The following is a 16,374-nucleotide window of genomic DNA, read 5'->3' on the forward strand; positions in this document are numbered from 1 at the left end:
ATTATATAATTTTTTTCAATAATATTTTATTGTCAAATTGTTTTCCATAGAGAATTATATAATTTTTTTGTAACTACTTAGTTTAGGACATTAAAACTGAAAAAATATCAATACCATTCTTAGGCTCTTATTTCCTCAAAACAACTTCCTGTAAACTAGTCATAGCCAGGTTGCAGCAGGACAGAAGTGAGAGGAACACTTTTCAACGCATCCCTTTGAGGCTTTAAAATTTGGCATTAGGTTGGGGCACCTTGGTGGTTCATTCGGTGAAGTCTGACTTCGACTTAGGTCATGATCTCATGGTTCGTGAGTTGGAGCTCTACATCAGGCTCTGTGCTGACCACTCAGAGCCTGGAGCCTGCATCAGATTCTGTGTCTCCCTCTCTCTGGCCCTCCCCTACTCACACTTTGTCTCTCTCTCTATCTCAAAAATAAACATTAAAAAATCATAATAAAATGTAAAAAATAAATAAAATTTGGCACTATGTGAACAGATGTCAATTCAAAACATAAAGTAAACAATCGGCTGTCAGAAAACCAAGTAAATAATCCAATAAACTGTACATGCATCTGTTGATGTATCTCCGTATGAAGGAATAATAAATATTCGACAAAAAGTATGTTTTTAGGCAACACTAAATGATAACATTTAGGGATATACACCAGGTGGCAAAAATACAAACAAGAATAAGGAAATTATTATCGTAAAAGTAACTAGGGCAATAAAATTTCAGCAGTGGTGGAGAGGGTTATGTTGAGGCAGAGAGGAGGCTGGGAGAGGTGGTGGCCACTACAGTGCTTACCAGATGCTTATTCATTCATACAGCTTTCTGTATCTGTTACATTTCACAAAATAAAAATTTTTCAAGAAAACTATTGTTTTTTGAAGGATTTTTTTAATGGGATGGGAAAATGCTCACAATATAAAATTCAGTGGAAAAAGGGCAGGTTCACAATTCTGTATATTGGTATACTATTCCAGCTATGCTGATTGGATATTTGCATAAACAAACATTACAATAAGTATACCAAAGGTGAATTGTATTTCATTTTTTTCTTACTTTATATAGCCGCTTTTGGCTTAAATGTATAGCATCATAATTTGTTAAGATGATATCACAGAGATGAGGTGATAAACCTAACTTGCCAGGTGAGCACTGTGTTAACCCTTCTCCTCCAGTTCCTATCAATGTAGGCATTTAATAGGTTATAGTCATAACCTTTTAGAGCTGAAACAAAATCATGAGATCATCTTCTCACGTACCCCTAGTTCTCAGAGGTAGACACCAAACAGCAGATAGGCTAATTGAACTTGGCCAACGTCCAGGAATAGGTAGTCTTGGACCTGGGACGCTGCAAGTTTCTCTCCTCCCTCTCATGCTGATGTATGTATTGCATGGAGAGTGAACACAAAGACTTGCTTTTTAAGAAAAGTTTTACTGACTTTTCCCAGAATGAGAGTATTATGAGAATTATCATTGAGCAATGTCACCAATAAAACGTAAATTTGTAATACAACAGCAAATGCTAAAAATTAACATTGGAGAAATTTTATTTTTGAACTTTTTAAAGAAAGCAAGAACAACAACATATGCTTGGACTTCCAGAAGACCTGCTTGAATTCACTTATCTAACATAGTAATGGTAGCTTGTGACTCCAATAAAGTCCATCATTACAGCTCTTATAGCTATAAAAATGATAAAGCATACACAGCAACTGCTTTCAGTCATGCTTGTTTCGACAGGCTGCTTCTGACTTCCACCTCACTTGTACTTTAGCCCCACTTCTGTGCCATGTAGACCCAAGCAGTTTGTACAAACATCACATGACCTTGACTGTACCTCCCAGAGAGAAGGAAAAAAATACAAAGTAAAGGAGACAAATTACTCCTCCTAAGTGCTAATTGCCACTGTTTTGTCTATTTTTCATTTTTTAAATTAGTTTTCAAAACACTTCAAGTTTTAGTTCCTTAATATACAATATTCAAACTTTCCTCCCCTCATGTTACTTTCTGAAAGATAATCTGTAACCTCTAACCTTCACTGACCACCTACTATGTGCCAGACACCATCCTCAAGGTTAGGAATATAGAAATAAATAAACATTTCTTCCCTCAAGAGGCTCATTATTTAGTGAAGCAGCTACACAAATAAGCTGATGATGGCAACCAGATGTGGGTGGTACTTTATGGAGATCATGAATGTTCTGCTAATACTTAATAAAGTGGCAGGCTCTACATTTCTATCCCTCTATATGACTTAGATTTACATTTACATTTCTATCCCTCCGTAAAATCTTAGATCCACAGGATGAAACAAGTGAAGCCCTGTGGGTCCCAATCCCCAGTTCATGTCAAGCTTATATAAGCAAAAAGCATTTCTATCTGAATGTGAAAAACAAGCACTATACTATACACAAACACAAAAACAAAAAGCACTTACTAAATAAATTCCTCAGATAGAATTTCAAAGACTATAGTGTAAAAAATATACATGTTGTATCTCTACCTTTTCATGAAGTGGCCAGAGAACTAATTCCATAAAGAAGGGAACTATGGAAGACATTGTAATAGACTAATCATCACCCAAGTCATTCCTTATGAACAGAATCTCAATTTTATTTGAGGTAATAATGTGGATAGCCCATAGTGCTTTGTAAGATAATTAGTATTCCAGACTCTCTTGCTGTCAAATATACCAATATGGCACAGTTCTGCCAATGAGATTTCATGGAAATCAACTAGAAGGCTCCTGAGACTTTTTCAATGCTTGTAAAAACAATAAGAAAAGAGCCCCCTTTACTAATTCTTTCTGATTTAAAATCAGATGAGATGTTTGGAGCTGTGGAAACCAGGAGCAATGAGTTGGCAAGAGTAAAGACAAAAGCCAGCATGCTAAGGACACAGAGGAGAAAGAATCTGTATCCTTGGTAACATTTTAGGGGGGTTAGAGTATGGACTGCCTGCCCTTACACCACTTTTAAATGTCTATTATGTTACTTGCTGCTGAAAGCATTGCTAACAGATAAATGTCTAACTTGTTCATCTCTCTCTAACCTTAGTACCGAGAACAGTGGCTGACATGTAGTAAGTGGCCAAAGAATACTTATTGAAAGAATAGAGAATGAATGGATTTTAGATCAGATACCAAGCACCATACCTAAACTTGTGGGTGGTAAAGATGTTGTACTTATTTTATACTGAATTTCTATTTTGAGTATAATTTCTCTTAAAATAAAATGTGCAATGCAAACTTTGTTTGCCTTACACTGCTTTTTCCTTGCTCACAAAATCTCAGATTTTTTTTATCCTTCAGCACATTATCCAAGGGAGGACAGACCCAGGGAATCAATCTTGTTTGATCCAAGCCAGTTATACTAGTCTCATATCCTTTGCCTGTGCCTGGGCATCAGAGGCATCTGGGGCCAATGGGGCTGTAGAGTTTGTGCTGAAAAAACAGCTGATAGCCTTATGAGGTTTCCCATGTACCTAACAGTTGATTTTCTCTTGGGGCTCTTAAGATTCTATCTTTATCTGGAATCTTTGTTATTTTAATTATTATGTGTCTGGTGTGAACCTCCTTAGGTTTGTTTTGGTTTTTGTTTTTTTCTTTTTAGAGTCTTTCTAACGACTACCTGGACCTGGATTCTGTTTACTTCCCCAGGTTAGGTAAGTTTTTAGCTATTATTTCTTCAGAGAAGTTCTGCTTCTTTCTCTCTCTCTTTTCCTTCTGGAACCCCTATAAGAAGAATGTTAGCAGACTTGATTTTGTCCCAGAGATCTTCTAATCTATCCTCATTTTCTTAATTCTTTTTTCTTTTTGCTGTTCAGCCTGGTTGCTTTCCAATACCCTGTCTTTCAGATCATTGACCCTTTCTTCTGCATCTTCTAATCTGCTATTGATTCCCCCTAGTGTATTTTTCATTTCAGTTATTGTATTCTTCAATCCTGATGAGTTCTTTTTTTATATATTTTCTATCTCATTGTTGAAGTTTTTACTGAATCCATCTACTTACCTCTCTCAAGTTCAGTAAGTATCTTTATGGCTATTATTTTGAACTCCTTCTCAGGTAGATTGCTTATCTTTATTTTGTTGAATTATTTTTCTGGAGATTTGTTTTGTTCTTTCATTTGAAAGAACATTCTTCTGTCTTCTTTTGATTGACTTTCTGTGTTTGCTTCTATGAATTAAATGGAAAAGCAGTTTTTCCAGTCTCAAAGGAATGGCTTTGTGTAGAAATGTCCTTGGGTAGACTGCATATTCCTGGTGGCTCTGGTTGGCTAGTATAGCAGGCACAGGCTGGGGGTCACAGGGCACTCTATACAGAGATGCCCCAGCAAGACAGATGAAGCAGAAGCAGGTACAGGCTGGGGCAAGAGGAGGTCTCAGGGTATTCCATACAGAGGGCTCCCTGACAGAATGGCTGAAACTGAAATAGGTGCAGGCTGAGTGGTCCTTGGGTGCTCCAAAGAAGGGCTATCCTAGCAGGACACCTGGAGCTGAGACAAGCATGGGCCAGAAAGCGTGCTCCACACAGAGGGTGTAGGGGGACCAGTAGGATAGCTGGAGCTGAAATAGGTGGGTGAAAGGAGGTTGCAGGGCATGCCATACAGAGAGTGCCCTGGTAAGTCATTTGGAGGTGAAGCAGATATGTGCTAGGTATGCTTTGCACCTATGTTGCCTTGGCCAGATGGCTGGAGTTCCAGGGGTACTATCCAGGGGTGTTCTGGTAGGCACTGTGCTAGGTTCACCTTAGTGTTATGGCTGGAGCCTGCACAGGCGTGTGGCCCTGGGGAGCCAGCTGGCACTGATATGGGCTAGGGGCCCAGGACTCACTGAAGTGGCAGGCTGGCTAGGGTGCCCAGACCCTGCTTCTGTCTATGCTATCAAAGTGGAGGAGGAGCATAAACAATGGTGCTCACCAGTCCCTCTGACCCTCAAGAGCATTCTTCTTGTCCCCTCACATTTTAGACATTCAAGGGTTGGTGAGACACTTAAATTCTAGGTGCCCTTTTAAATCATGGCTCTTTTTCTGCACCCCAGGGAAGATGAATCTCTGAAGAGGTGGGTTCAGGATTTTCCTACATTACCATCTTGGACCCAAATTTTGTTTCTTCATATTGAAATGTCTTTTCTGCAAATTTTCACAGCAGTGGGAATGTCTCTTCTAGGCAAACCACTGAATCATTAATCTTGTCCTTAGTCGCTTAGCATCCCTAATGTTGTTGTGACTAGTTAAGTAAAAGACTTTGGTCAAATAATCGTTTTAATTATTTTAATTAAATAATTTTAATGTATTCTTGAGAAGTATTGATAAATGTACAGAGATTCTGTAAAATATTGAAAAGTTTAAGCAAAAAAGCAGTATTAAGTTGTGACATTTATAAAACATGGTATTTACTTGTTTGTTGATTTATTCATTCACATGCAGATGCTCTCTCGGTACTAGAAAAGCAGAGGGGTAGGCAGACATAAGAAAAATTAAAAATCCTCACAAACTAGGCAGAGACAAGAAGCTGAATAAAACTGGAGCCAAAAAAAATCTCTATGAAATGGAAGGAAGAAAGAGAGCCTTAGTTCATAATGTGTCGTACAATTTAGATTTTTATTCAAGATAGAAGAGAATCACAGGTTAACCACCTAAATGTAATAATTTTCAAATAACTTTCATAAAGTATAGTCTGATTTATCCTAAGATGTGCTATCATCAAAGATAAAAATTTATCTTTGACACATTATCATAATAATACTATGATTTTTTCCTTCAGTAAATATTAATTCTATTTATTCATATTAATCCTATTGGAGACCTTGTTTTTTATTGCCTTGTTTAAAATCTAAACCATCAATAAGATAGCAAAGCATAGTTTAATGACGTTTGAACCGTTTGCAACCTTGAACAAGTAGAAGATTGGCAATAAGACTTTAATCTGTCAGCTAGGCAATTTTCTAAGCCTGTAGCTAAATTCTGTGAATCCACCTATCCAAAAGGTCAGCAGAAGTAAAGTCTTCATTGCACAAGTTGATACCAGTACGATGTCCTTTGGCAAGAACACTTGGTAAAATAAAGAACTCCATTGTTTCAATAGGTTGACCTAGCGACTTAGTCAGAAAGGTTTTCTTTTGGTTTGTTTTTTAAGTTTATTTATTCATTTTGAGAGAGATAGAGAAAGAGAGAGAGAGAAGGGGGAGGGGCAGAGGGAGAGAGAGAAAAAGAGAATCCCAAGAAGGCTCCACACTGCAGCACAGAGCTAGCACAGAGCCCAACATGTGACTCAAAAACCATGAACTGGTGAGATCATAACCTGAGCCAAAATCAAGAGTTAAAAGCTTAACCCACTGAGTCACCCAGGTGCTCCGGAAAGATTTTCCTTATAGTAATTTAGATGAAGAGACAGAATAAAGTTAAATAACTGTTTTAAGTTACAAGCACTCTAAAGTAGTGCTTAAGGGCTCTGAAATTTGATAGATCTGGGTTTGAATCTTGGCTCTACCAGGTGTGAGATCTTAGTTTAATTTCTCTATGACTCAATGTCTCCATTTGTGAGATGGGGATAATAATAGTTCAGATGCAGAGAGACTGCTATCTCTCAATATCCATTCTCCCTTTCTTCCTTAGCAATAGAATCTTAATTTTTAGCTAGATACATACATGACTGAAAAAAATCTCTTTTGCAACTAGGTGTGGTCATTAGACTAAGTTCTAAGGTATATGTGGAAATGATACATGCTACTTCTGGAAAGTGTCTTTAAAGAAAGAAGGTATGACCTCCTCACCCTTCCTTCTTCTAACAGCTGGAATATGACGTTGTAAGGACGCAAGTCTGAATCAAACTGACTCCACTACAGGCTTCAAGTTTCCCCTCTGACCTTGGAGGCCTAGGTGTCAGTTTCTCAGAATCATTAGACAATAGAAGGGCACACATTGCCCAAGGCAGGAGGGACTACCCTTGTAACACCCAATCAGGAAAGCCAGCTAACACCCTTGACATTTCTAAGGGCAGGCCTAGAGATAGAAGCTATAAATAATCACTTATTGCTTAAGGCCAGTTACACCATACTGAGGGACCTGGGTCCTGGGTCCACTCTGTAATTGGTTAACACTCTAAATGTTGTGATTGGGTCCCACCAAAAGTAACGAACAATCTGGACAATGTGTATGGTTAAAGTTACTGCCAATGATGTTATGCGATAATGATTGGACCCCTGTACCTGTGTCACGATTTCCTGTAACTCCCCCTTCCCAAAACTCATAAAAGCCCTGCCCAGCCTTTGTTAGGGGCTCTCAGCACGGATCCACTGCGTTGGTGAAATCTGTGAGCCTGAGCCTGTAATAGTAATAAAGCCCTTTGCTTTTGCATGCGTGACTCAGTCTCCCGGCTGTCTCTGGTTTTGGGGATGATATTGAAATCTCAGGCATAACAACGTGATGGCAGGGGCTATTACAACCTGCTTTGTCCTTGAGATAACCTTGTGAAGGAAAGCTACATGTACCAGAAGTATACAGCAGAAATTGAGTCACCGCCACTCATATCCGATGATATGTCATATCAACCCTGGACTGTTTCTGGAATACTGGATCAGGAAAGAGAAATAAACCATCTACCTAAGCCGTTTAGTGGTATAAAATTCCTCTGTCAACCTTAATTCTATTTGATAATACTACCACAAAGAAAGGTTTTGAGAATTAAATGATATCATGTCAGCTATACAGTAAGGGTACAATAAATGATGCCTATTATTATCATTATCATTATTAGTAATATTCAAAGATAATATTATGGGCTAAAAACACAGAAGAATAAAATATATCTCTAAAAGCATACCTTTCAGACCAGTGATATTAGGGAATTATAAAGATACCTATCAAAGGGGAAACTATCCTGGGAAGCAACTTTTGATGTTATTAGATAAATTACCTGCAATAAAGAAAAGAGGTCAAACAGATCTGGAATAGCTCAGAATCTCCATGGTAACCATATGTTTTCTTATATCAAGTGTCATCTAATGTTCCCAGTCTGAAAGACCCTGAATTTTAATGAGTAATTGAAAATGGAATATGTACATGTGGTTTGCTGTAAAGCAAAATCCTCTCTGTCTAGTGAGGGATCTCCTAATGATAACCCCAGTTGTCAACGAAAGCACTATGCACACACACACACAAACACACACACATATATATGTATATAGGTATATGTATATATGTGTGTGTATATATATAATGTAAACATACATATGATTTGTGCATCAAAATTTGTCAAGAATCCTTTGAAATTACACACTATTTATCAGAGATACTGATGGAAAATTTGAAGATTCAGAATCAGCCTTCTTCCACCCCTAATCAGAAACTATGTCCAAAATAATGTCATAAAAAATTTTCTATTAATGCAACCCAATAATTTTTCAAGGCATCCATTGTCATGAATTTTACCTCTTTCCCATAATTCCACTGCTTCCAGAGCACACGTTAGATGGCTAGTTTGTTTTCCCTAATAATTGCGATGCCAATTCTGTTTATTTTATTTAATTTTCTAGTTGTTTGTACTGAAACTAGGTATTTTGAAGCCTCAGCAGAAAAGGCAGGAATAAATTTTACAACTGTTATGCATGCATACAATCAGCAGTGTTTAGGCATCCCCATTGCAAAGGACTAGCAATGGAATCTAACTGTGGTAAAGGCTAAGGACCATACTCCACCTCACCAGGATTTATATTTTGAGATTGAGACCAAAAACAGAGGGTGGGAGGGGATGTAAGTATCAGCATCATAATTTAACTAGTAAACAAATGTAACACTCAGAAGTATTAGAACTTGACCAAGATCACACAGTTTGTTTGTGTGAGCCAAACAAGATATGATTCTAAATCTCTTTAACTCTGTAGCTCCTGCTCTTTTCAGCAAGCCATTCAGCCTCCACTGTGTACTAAAAACAGAGAGGATAAAGGCAGAATTTTGCCTTTAACACTTGGAATAGTAATGCAATAATCATGAATGTACTTGGGAAGTTGTAGAAAAGATTTTTTTTAAAAAGGATGACTCAGCATTGAGAGATACTCATGAAGAGATTTCAGATCAAAGAAAAGGTACTCTTGACATCCTGTATGTTTTGGAATTCAGTATCTTTCAGATTTTAGAAAGAAAAAAAGGTACATATATCATATATTGTGACACATTTCAGCAGAATGTAGATAGCGCCCCTTTATCAAACACATTAATATTCTGTAGTAAAGCATATGAGAAGCTATAAAAGTCACATGTCAGTGCAGTAATTTTTACTGCTAAATGAGTCAGGTCAGGTCAGGTCAGGTTTGGCGTTCCTAATATACTTCCTCTTTTCATAGTTTTTGGATCTCATAATTACAGGTAAAGGACTTTCTATGTTCTGTCTCACCAGGTGTGGGAAATGCTTATGATAAACTGACTGATTATCAGAACTGACTTTCCACTAATAGAGTGAAGACATCACATATGCCAAATCTGTCCCATAAGTTGGCACAAGTTTGTTTCCTGTTTTGTGACTCAGTTACAGTCCATTATGTAACTCAATTGAATTTAAAAGTAGGCCATGAAAATGAAATACAGGTCAGTCTACTAAAATCCAGGTAAGCTATTAAGTAATTCATGTGTGACTGCTCTAATTCAATGTTAAAGTTATACTTAACTTCCAGTTTTACACTTATCTTGCAAATAAACAATTGAGAAAATTAGGAAGTACTATAAATAGAAATTCAATCATTAATGTATCATTAAGGTCCATCCTGTTCAGATTAAAGATGTTTGTTACCATTCTTCACTTTGACAAATGGATTTGAAACATTCAGCACATTAAAATCCAGCAAACAAGTGCCTGGCTGGCTCAGTAGGTAGAGAATGCAACTCTTGACCTTAGGGTTGTAAATTTAAGCCCCATGTTGGGGTGTAGAGATTACTTAAAAATAAAATAGCTGATAAATAAGATAAAATTTAGGAAACAACTATTTCTAACCTGTAACTGTGTAAACCTGTTGAGTGATTTAATATCTTACCATCTATCATTTGTTGAGGAGCCTCTATATCTGATTCCAACATATTCTAAAACTACAGATAAATTTGCAACTAAGCACATACTCATCAAAAAAATTAACCGCTAAATCTCTTACATGATTTTACGCTAGTATTGCAGTGATATTTTTCTCTCTCCTTCTGTGTCTATCTCTTTTTACCTTCAGTCTCTCTAGATTCTACAACTGAGACTATTTCCCATTATTTTCAAATGTCGAATTATGTTGGCCTTGATGTTCAGAGGATTTATCCATCAATATTGCTAAGAACTAGGAAAAATAGTAAAACAATGAAAATGTACATAGACATCTAAAAAGTAATTTGGAGTTGTAGTTGCAGGTTCGGTGGTAACTGCAATGCCCAAGGCCAAGGGGAAGACCAGGAGACAGAAGTTCGGTTACAATGTTAACCGGAAGCGTCTGAACCGAAATGCTAGACGGAAAGCAGCGTGGCAGATCGAGTGTTCTCACATCCGACATGCCTGGACCACGCTAAATCCGTGCGGCAGAACCTGGCCGAGATGGGGATGGCTATGGACCCCAACAAGGCCGTGCCCCTTCGTAAGAGAAAGGTGAAGGCCATGGACATTGACGTACAGGAAAGGCCTAAAGAGCTTGTGCGGAAACCCTATGTGCTAAATGACCTGGAGGCAGAAGCCAGCCTCCCAGAAAAGAAAGGAAACACGCTGTCTCGAGACCTCATTGACTATGTACGTTACATGGTGGAGAATCATGGGGAGGACTATAAGGCTATGGCCCGAGATGAGAAGAATTACTATCAAGATACCCCGAAACAGATTCGGAATAAGATCAACGTCTATAAGCGTTTTTACCCAGTGGAGTGGCAAGCCTTCGTTGATTCTTTGCAGAAGAATAAGATGGAGATTGATGAGTGAGGGGCTTATGCCTGCCCCAGGCTGAGGCCTCCTCCTGGACCAAAGAAGCTGGAAGCCAGGGTTTAAGGCAAGGAGGGGCATGCAGCCAAATGAGGCTGGCCAAACCCCATGGAATCAAAAGGTTACACACACACACACACATGCACACATATACATGCTCCTCTTGGGAAGGAACGGTCTCCATGAGGCTTCTAAGGGCCCTGGGAAAAGCCAGAACCTGCTGTTTTCATAGTGGGTGGTTTGTTTACATATAATGTGTACATAATAAAATATTTTACTTCTCTAAAAAATAATTAAATTAAATTAAATTAAATTAAAAAGTGATTTGGAAATAATTATTTCTCTTAATAAACTCATGACCTGTGCTAATGGCATCATTGTCAATGTGACAATGGCTACTACTGCTTTTGATTTTTTTGCCTTGTAAATAGATACCAAAGAGACCACTTAATTAGACCATATGCTATAGGGCATATGCTGCATGAAAAATCTGTTTTAAAACTGAATAAGAAAATAAAATTAAAAAAATAAAAAATAACTGATCAAGAAAAGAAAAATAATCAAAGTAAATTTTCATTATTGTGTAGAAAATAATTTCTGGCTTTGTCATACCCTAGTATAAAATCATTTTTTTATCAGCTCTCAATTCAATTTTTTCTCCAATCTAATTCTATCAGAAGCTCATGTAATATGGCAAAGATACAGCCACCCTCCTGTGTAGAAATGCACAAAAGTAGCTAATTACATTAAAACCAGAAAAGACATACATACCACCCGTAAAAAGGCTAAATGACAGATGGCTAAATGCCATTACTAAGTTCTATAAATATTACCGTTAATCACATTAACCATGAAAATTATTTTTGTCCTAAAGGAACATAGTTTGGAAACAAATAGCATATATTTTAGAAAGTGCCCCTTGACCTGTACAAATTAAAAAATAAGCAGGTGTGCCTACCATTTCACTGCCTCCCCTGCAGTAAATTATTAACAGTTTCAATTACGTGCACCCACTTTCTAGCTCCACCAAGCCCTTTGTTGCTTTTTTCAGTATCCATATGCAGAACGAATTCCAAATAATCTGCACCAAATAAGTAACTCTAAAATTTTCCTACATGGGTCTTATGTGGAGTACTTAGAGAGAGACAAATGGGAATCTTATAATGAAATGTATTGACCCAGGGGTGCCTGAGTGACTCAGTTAAGCATCCAAATCTTGATTTCAGCTCATGTTATGATCTCAAGGGTCATGAGATCAAGCCCCACTGTCAGCATGGAGCCTGTTTGGGATTTTCTCTCTCTCTCTCTCTCTCTCTCTCTCTCTCTCTCCCTCTCTCTCTCTCTCTCTCCCCCCCCACCCCCCTCCTGCTCATGCTCTCTCCTTTTCTGTCAGTTTTTTTTTAAATATGTTAATCTAATTCTCTGATTATTTAGATAAAATAAGTGGTGGCCAAAGAGTACTAATTTGTTCAAAGGCACACACTCTTTGAGCGGCAGAGCCCAGACTAGAAATCAAGTCATCCAACTACCTCTTCAGCGGTCTTTCCCACAGTCTTCCTCAGATCGTGTTTTGTACGTTGGATCACAACATTTGGGTAGAACTTTTTGTTAAAGAATCAGTGAAGTCTGTCTTCTACAATGGGCTCTTCGATTTCTTCATCCCAATCTGACATTTATGCTTTTTCGGTTTTATGGGGCTTTAGATCATATTTTCTCCAAAGCACTTCAAAAGCTGTACCACAAATTGAAACTATAGTTTGTTTACTGGAACTTAGCTGAATAATTTGCATAATTATAGGAGGATAAGAGGTCCAGAAACCAGATCCATGATGTAAGTGGAATCATCACCACGTATCTGCTAAAGAAATGTTTTCATTGAAGAACAGTGGACACACCTGTTATAGTAGTTTCAGGTGTACAGATTACTGGTTCAACATTTATATAATTTACTAAATGATCACTACAATAAGTCTAATTATCATCTGTAACCATACAAAGTTATTATAATACTATTGACTATATTCCCTATGCTGTACTTTACATCTCCATTACTGAATTTATCTTAAAACTGGAAGTTGCACCTTTTAATCCCATTCACCTATTTTGCCCATCCCCCCTCCTCCCTTCCCTCTGGCAACCAACACTTTGTTCTCTGTATTTATAAGTCTATTTCTGTTTTGTGTGTTCATTTGTTTTGTTTTATTTGTTTTGTTTTTTATATTCCACATGTAAGTCAAATCATATAGAATTTGTCTTTCTGTCTGACTTATTTCACTTAGCATAATATTTTCTAGGTCTATCCATACTGTTGCAAATGGCAAGATTTCATTCCTTTTTATGACTGAGTAATAATATGTCATTTTGTGTATATACCCATATCTTCTTTACCCATTCATCTTTTGATGGACACTTAGGTTGCTACCATATCTTAGCAATCATAAATAGTGCTGCTAGTGAGAGGAAAAAATGATAAACAACAAATAATCCTTAGAGTAGATCATTCTCACTAGGAGATTCCAGTTACAACTCATGTGAAATTGGCTGAGGTGTTGTCAAATGCCAGAGTTCTTTGTCACTCTCACCAAGACTATTTCCATGACAAGCTTTTGATATGCAAAGAGAACAGTGGGGAGTACTTTTTCTTTGAAGTAGAAAAAGATTCTGTAAGTTGAATATTGCCCCAAATTATATTATTTGTATTAGTTAAAAGAATACAATGGTACTATAAAGTAAAATAGTGTAATAGTCAGAAAACAAGTACTTGCTCATAGATTTATTCAGAGTTGCTATTCTTTGGACCCGGGCCGGGGGGGGGGGGGGGGGGCAATATTGTAATACTGTTTGCTGTAGTAGAAAATGCAGTGTAATAGGTCTGCCTCAATTGCCACAGAAGAGGGTTTAGACATGAAGGTAGTTATATGATCTCCTTTAGAAGAGAGAATCAACTTTGAGAATCATCAAGAAACAACCATAATACAAGGGCCCAGGGTATTTACTTTATCTCACTGTTGATTATGTGCTTTCTCAGATATTAGACACAATATGATGTTTATAAATGAAATCCCATATCAATCAACAATAAGCCCCCTCAAAACAGGCCAAGACATCTTATCTGCCTGGAGTATTCTTTGCTTGAATTTTTAGAGATCATCCATATCTAGCATAAAAATATTTTGTTGTCATTCCCAAGTTGCCAAGTTAGATTACAAAAATAGTAAAAATAAGTTAAATATAGAAAAGATAGAATTTTACCAGTAAGGTTTTTAATTTGGTTTATAAAGTACACAGAGACCTGGGGGACATTTTTACATTCATGTGGAAAATTATTTCTTACTCAAGCCTGGTACCATCTCAAAACTGCCATAGACATTGCATTTCCTCTAAAAGAACATCAGTTTTGTTTTTTGTTTCCCCTTGAGTTAATCAAGTGGGAACTTTAAGGTACTATAAGTAAAAGTATTTGGAAAAAACACAATAGGTATAATTTTTACTATACTTATTTATATATAGCCTGTCACAAGAAAAAATAGGTGAGGTAACTCATAACTTTAAAAAGTATAAAAACAATCTAGTTAAGCAGAAGTTTTGGGAGCAATTACACTAAATGACTCTGAGATTCCTGGCACAAAGCAAAAGAGAAATTCAAGGTGTTTTCTTTCTTTCCTTTAGTCTGATAAAAGAATGTATACAAACTCATGTGAAAAAAAAATATTTATCTTATCCTGGTATTAAATCAGGGGAAGAATTATATATAAATGCCACGATAATAGATGGTGACTTTTTTTTAACTTTTATAAACATGTTTTATTTGTTTTGCATATACCATCAAAACTGAAACTACTGTCTGTCATTTCCCTAAAATAGGGAAATCAATCTAAAACACATGCTGGTGCTTTTCAAAAAATAGCAATTTAAAAGGGTGGTAGCAGCAGGCATTTCAAATCTTTTTCTTTTAAAAACCTTCAGGCTGCAGGAAAAACATGTGACCAAGAGTGTTATGATTATCCATTAGGTATTTTCATCAGTACCTGTACCAATTTTGGTGACAATACAGCAAGATCGAGGATTAGTGACAATGTACATTATAAGGAATGATATATAGTACCAGTCCTTATAAAAGTCATTGTCGAAGAAAATGTTAAGTGTTCAAAAAGGTATCTAAATACTTCACATTTAGTACAGAAGAGACCATCCAGTTACATCCCGTATTTGTTGCATATTTTTCAAAAAGTGCCAGTCAAAGCCCAATTTTGCATTTTGGCTTTGTCTTCTACAGTATCAGCTGTTAAAAAGCAATTCACATGTGTTTTTAACCACAGTCGTTTGGCCAAGGATGAAGAGTGCTGTATCAAAGCTGCTAGCCAGCCTTATATTAAGGGCCCATGCATAGTTTGGTATGCATCTAAACGTTCAGTGCTCCAATTTAACTGGGAAAGCTGTGAAATGCAGTTGTTCTGCCAAACCACACTCCACTCCTTCCTTCTTCAAGGGAAATATTTCAGTTTTGTCAATTATCATTGAATAACTCTAGGGCTGACTTGTAGATTTTATCCAATGTCAAAAGTCAATCTTGCTTTTTCCAAGCCACTTCAGGTACTATGGAGATATCACCCCATAAAGTGTATTATGTTTTACTCCTAAGCAAGGGTGAGGAATCTGAGTATCATGTGCAAGGCTCAGGATGACGCTAAGGACAGACGCTATGGACAAAACTCTCGACTGTAGTTGTTACAGACGCTACAGAAGTACTTTCCGTATTAACATTTCTTAAAGTGGAAAAAATTAAGAGTGTATCATTTATGAGTGTAATCATCTCATTTGTGGAATTATTGGAATTTAGCATTTCACAATCTCTTGTCCTAACTTGATCAAGGATTTAGCTCGGAAAAACTACAGCAGCTCTTCTAAAAGTGTGACTCGAAGATTCCCTGAATCAGATTATTCCAGGTTCTTCTTCATTTTTTATTTTATTATTTTTAAAAATAGTTTACTGTCAAATTGGTTTCCATACAACACCCAGTGCTCTTCCCCACAAGTGCCCTCCTCCATCACCACCACCTCTTTTCCCCCCTCCCCGTTCCCCTTCAACCCTCAGTTCCTTTTCAGCATTCAATAGTCTCTCAAGTTTTGCATCGCTCTCTCTCCCCAACTCTCTTTCCCTCTTCCCCTCCTCCTGGTCCTCCATTAGGTTTCTCCTGTTCTCCTGTTAAACCTATGAGTCCAAACATATGGTTTCTGTCCTTCTCTGCCTGACTTATTTCACTTAGCATGTCACCCTCAAGGTCCATCCACTTTCCTACAAATGGCCATATGTCATTCTTTCTCATTGCCATGTAGTACTCCATTGTGTATATATACCACATCTTCTTGATCCACTCATCAGGTGATGGACATCTAGGCTCTTTCCATGTTTTGGCTATTGTTGACATTGCTG

At 37.2% G+C, this 16,374-nt stretch overlaps 1 protein-coding gene and 1 pseudogene across 1 annotated transcript in view; one reads left to right on the forward strand and one right to left on the reverse strand.

Annotated features, from left to right (window-relative positions):
• Positions 1-16,374, reverse strand: part of LGSN (lengsin, lens protein with glutamine synthetase domain) — a 191,643-nt gene that overhangs the window by 144,342 nt on the left and 30,927 nt on the right. The window lies entirely within an intron of this gene.
• LOC115295677 lies at positions 10,377-11,018 on the forward strand (annotated as a pseudogene).

The sequence above is a fragment of the Suricata suricatta genome, chromosome 7 (assembly GCF_006229205.1).
Source record: "Suricata suricatta isolate VVHF042 chromosome 7, meerkat_22Aug2017_6uvM2_HiC, whole genome shotgun sequence".
Taxonomy (NCBI): Eukaryota; Metazoa; Chordata; class Mammalia; order Carnivora; family Herpestidae; genus Suricata; species Suricata suricatta.